The 5,000-nt window shown below is 44.7% G+C and overlaps 1 protein-coding gene across 1 annotated transcript in view; it reads left to right on the forward strand.

Annotated features, from left to right (window-relative positions):
• Window positions 1-5,000, forward strand: part of clstn2a (calsyntenin 2a) — a gene marked incomplete at both ends in the record, with an annotated part of 199,105 nt that overhangs the window by 186,568 nt on the left and 7,537 nt on the right. The gene's annotated exons all lie outside the window — the stretch shown is intronic.

The following is a 5,000-nucleotide window of genomic DNA, read 5'->3' on the forward strand; positions in this document are numbered from 1 at the left end:
TGACACCCACACACACCGACATACAAAACACACACGCACACACACACACTTGAACAAACACACGCGCACATCTAGTATTTATAGCAATGTGCACAGGCCCACACACACACACACACACACACACACACACACACACACATACACACACACACACATTTTCACTGACGCGTAACTGTCTGAGCTCTTCATCGTCATACCTCAGTAATATACCCACCCACACTACTAACAGCTTTCATTTTCCACTCTTACAAATCTTAGATGCACACTCTCACACACACACACACACACACACACACACACACACACACATGCCATCTCAGAGATTCACAGAGACGCTCCTAAATGAGGGAACATTTTCATCCGTCGCTCAGGTTCATCACGCTCGTCTGACCTAGATCTACCTTCCCCATTTCCACCCCAGGGTTTTCTCTGTACACATGCACACACTCTCTATCTCTCTCTCTCTCTCTCTCCATGCACTCCTTTTCTATCTAGTTATTTCTCTCTTTCCCTCCCTCTCTCCATTCTCTACGCTCTGTCTCTCTTTTCTACCTAGAAAGAGCATCATTGCTGTAAGTGCTAGAGTGTGATTGGAGTTTTATTTTTAGCGTTGTATCTGCTCGCTCTGCATCTCTGTGCGTTGACGGTGGTGATATCTCACACAGGGACACAGTTAATCACAGCAGGGGCTGCAACACCCCACGCTGAGGGTTTCACACCAATCAGCAGCCTTCTTCTTCTCTCAACTCTCTCTCCCCCCTCCACCACATACACACACACACACACACACACACACTTCCTTACTTACTTACTCACACACTCACTCACTCGCTCACACACACACACACACACATTTACTCACTCACTCACTCGCACACACAGAACCACATGCCAGCCAATACACTCACATACACACACACATACAATACGATACAATTACAAATACACACTCAGTCACTCAACCACTTATACACCAAACACACAAATTCCAACACATGCTCTCACCCATACACATATTCACCCATACACACACATATTTACACTCATACACTAATGCACACACACACACACACCCCTTCATTCTATAATCAATTCCTTTCAGACTGCAGGAATGAGGCTCCAGCTTCATCCACGAAGTTGCCTAGGTAATGGCTTACATCCATCTGGCTATTAGACCCTTGGATGTGCTCGCGCTCACGCCTTGCCTTGCCTGGACGCGTGTGCGTTCTGGAAGATTCCTTGGCCTTCTCTGCTCTCTTCTTCTCTACTCCTGCTGGCTTCAGCACTGATCGTTGCCTGAGCCTTTGCCAGCCCCAAGTGCCCTTCCCAGGCGTGACGAATGGCATGACCAATTATAGGTCATGTTATCGGGTTTTGCATGGGCAGCAACTCTCAACTGCTCCCGGGGCTCCTCCACAGAGTCGATGAGCCAGAGAGAGCTCAGGCATCGCACAGGGATGACAAGTGTGCAGAGGAGAGGAGAGGAGCTGAGAGGGTAGGGAGAGAGAGAGAGGGAGATAGAGAGGGAGAGAGAGAGGGGAAAAAAGAAAGTGACGTGTAGGGGAGAAAGAGGGGATGAGGAGAGGAGGTGAGCAGAGAGAGAAAGATAGAGAGAGAGACAGAGAAAGAGAGCGAGACAGAGAGAGGTGAGAGAGAGAGAAGCAGAGGATGGAAAGAGTAGGCGAAGAGAAGCCCTGGAATTCAAATAAGCTGAGGGAAGGCAAATCAAGGGAAGTTTATACAGCACATATTATACACAGGTAATTAAATGAGCTTTACATACAAAAAAAAGGAAAAGAAACATCCACAGTTAAATAAAGAGTAAAATTGACTAATTAATTAGATAAAAAACAAAGTAGTTGCATGCAGCCTATATTTAGATTTGCACTCTTGGCTCTAATAGCCAATGGATCCATGGATCCTAATCTAAGAGCACGCCTCGGTTTAACCCTCTTATTACCTCCAAATTTAGTAACATCTGTTATCCTTGGGGTCAATTTGACCACCCACCCACATCCAGAATACATGTTACGCCACTATGGAGAAATGTGCAGATCACTAAAACATCTCACTGATTGACCTAAAATGTGAAAGAGATATCCTTCTGTACCTATTGTTGTTATCCATCACATTTGGAATGAAAAACTATTTCTGTTATCAGGAATAGTAACAATGTGATGAAAAAAGTTGTTCTATATTTTATTCAATTAAAACAGCCTGGGGTCAAATTGACCCCAAACAACATCTATGCGTAAAGCATACAGCAATCTGGGGGATTCCATATGTCATGTCATGTCATGTCATGTCACATGTCATGGCCACTCAAGCAGATTCATACCGGCCAATGGTGACCAAGTAACCCGGCCATCTAAATAAAACATGAACCACTGCTCTGAAAACTCCTACCCAATGCACATTTATAATGGTAAAAGTGACACTGACGTTCCCGCCCACACACACACACACACGTATACACATGTACATATGTCCGATCCGGGTAGCCAGATCAACTGTAGTCTGCTGCTGTCTAGGTTGGCCTGTTCTATGCTCCTTGGCAGGGGACCGAGAGGGAGCCTGTGTGCCAATGGGGCATAATGTTCTAATTATGAGAAGACACACAGTCAAATGGGTCCCTACATAAGGCAAGGCAGGTTTATTTATACAGCATATTTCATACACAGAGGCAATTCATAGAGGTTTAGATAAATGAGAACATGCTAAGGAAAGATAAAGACAAAGTGAAAAGATAAAATTGAACTAAAATAAAGTTTAGAAAACATAAATACAAGCAGGCAGCAGTGCTTTAAAGTCAATTCTGTGACTTGCTGGTAGCCAGTGTAAGTACTTAAGTACTGGATGAATGTGGTCAGTTCGTAGGAACTCAAGCATTTGCATTTTGTACAACCTGAAGCAGTTTGATGGTCTCTGTACAAAGACTATTGCAGTAGTCAACCTTGCTGGAGATAAAGGAACAAATTCTTTTTCCAAAATCATGTTTTGACATGGGGCCTCTAGTTTGGTGATGTTTTTTTGAGATGGTTAAAAGCTGATTTAGCTATTGCTTTCACATGGCTGCTCAAACTGATATCACAATTCATTAATCAGACACCAAAGGCTTTGAACAGTGCCAATATTTTAAGTCAGTTTGTGTCTAGCATCTCCTAATTTTTCCCAAATAAAAGGCAGTTCATTTGGTCAATGAGATTCTTGGGGAATTTACCTGTTAGGTGAGTGTGCTAAGTGGATTGAGCTATCTCAACCTAGCTTTGATATGAAATCTTAAAGGAGGTAGAGAAACAGTGTGCGAATGAAGGCTGAAGAGCCAGAGGAGTGCTTGTCCACAGCTGGGCTGTGAGTGCATCTGGCCAAATGAAAGTGGACTTGTGTGGTCGATAGCGGGAGCTGGCCCAGGGAGTTTTAATGGCTTTCACCCAACTTGGGCCCGACCCACCGAGTCTTTTACATCAGCCCGGTAAATAAAGAGCGATTGCTCCGCTCTCTCCCCCGCGGCACCTTAATGAGGCAGCGTTCACATTGTGTTTAACATGGCCACCTCACCTTCTCCCTCTCTCTCTCCCTCTCTCCTTCTCTCTGTCTTTCTGTTGCTCTCTTTCTCTGTATCCCTCTCTTTTTGTCTTTCAATCTCTAATGGTTGTTTAGCTGTTGTTGTTGTGTCTTTTATTCACTTTCTCTGTGTATTCTCTTCCCCTCTCTCCCTCCCTCTCATTCTCCATTCCTCTCCTTCACTCTTTCTCTCTCCCTTTCTTACCCCCCCCCCCATGTGTATATGACTTGTGTGTGTGGGTGAGTATAAGAGAGATCTTCCTGGCTATTGCCCATCAAAATCTTTCCTTGGTAGTCTCTTCACACTCAATAGAGGTAACTGTTAGTTCAGTGTGAATGTAGCGCATTAGAGGTAGTCCCACCTCTGCTAAGAGGGATTTTGGGGAAAGGGAAGCGGCCACCCAGACATCAACAGCCTGGCACAGCTATCACTACCTCTACTGCTTCTAATGGGCTAAGCTAGTGCAGTGGGTAAGCCAGCACAGAGAAGCCGTCGTCCTTGGACGCCCTTGAAAGCCGTAATTACTGGTAACGTGGGATAGTACAGCTTGTTTTAATCCTAAAGGATTTTTTTCTCTTCCTCTCCTTCACGTTCTCTCTCTTTCTCTGACACATCATACTGGCTGTAATTAACCTGGAGTAGGTCCAATTTTCCCAGCAGGGCTTTAGAGGCTCCTATGCAGCACCCTCAACAGTCTCCCATCTCAGTCGCCTCCTCTTCAGTTCACAGCTAACCATCTGAGCATAAATTCAGGGAAAGTGCTATCAAGAATACCCAATTGCAGCTGAGCGCTGGGGTTTGGATATGACCCAGATGTGAGGGAGACCCAGGCAACACCTAGCCATGAGAACGCTTCTCTCAGGCCACCCCTCTGTGCCCTCTCTTCTCTTTGTGATGTTTGTTTTTCTTTGTTGTTGTTGTTGCTGCTGCTGTTGTTAATCTGTGTCTCTTCTTAGTGAATTAACTGTTTTCCCGAGCTGGATCTTAATACATCTCATTTCTTTTTAGCAGTATGTTACCTGTGAACCTGTGAGGATAATATGGGGTTTGCTAGAGAAACAGTGAATGTGATAATTACTGTTTATGCTGTTAAACAGCACTTGCTGCCACTGTTCAGAGTCATGTGTGTATGTTTGTGTGTGTGTGTGTGAGTGTGTATGTGTGTGCATGTATGTGAGTCTGTGTTTTCTTGTTGAATGTTTTGCAGTGCATGTGTGTGTGTCCATACCACAGGATCAGAGTACTGACTCTGAAATGAGTGTGGCTCCTGGTGGGCCTAGGGCAGATCTGATTCTAATACGGGCCACAGTCAGTTGCCATCTGAGTACATTTGCAGTTTTGGCCCCTTCAGAACTTATGTTTAAACATTCGCACCCAAGCAGTTTTATTACACATTGTGTGTGTGTGTATGTGCATGTATAGCATATGTTAACTT

This window comes from Sprattus sprattus (genome assembly GCF_963457725.1).
Source record: "Sprattus sprattus genome assembly, chromosome: 4".
Classification (NCBI taxonomy): Eukaryota; Metazoa; Chordata; class Actinopteri; order Clupeiformes; family Clupeidae; genus Sprattus; species Sprattus sprattus.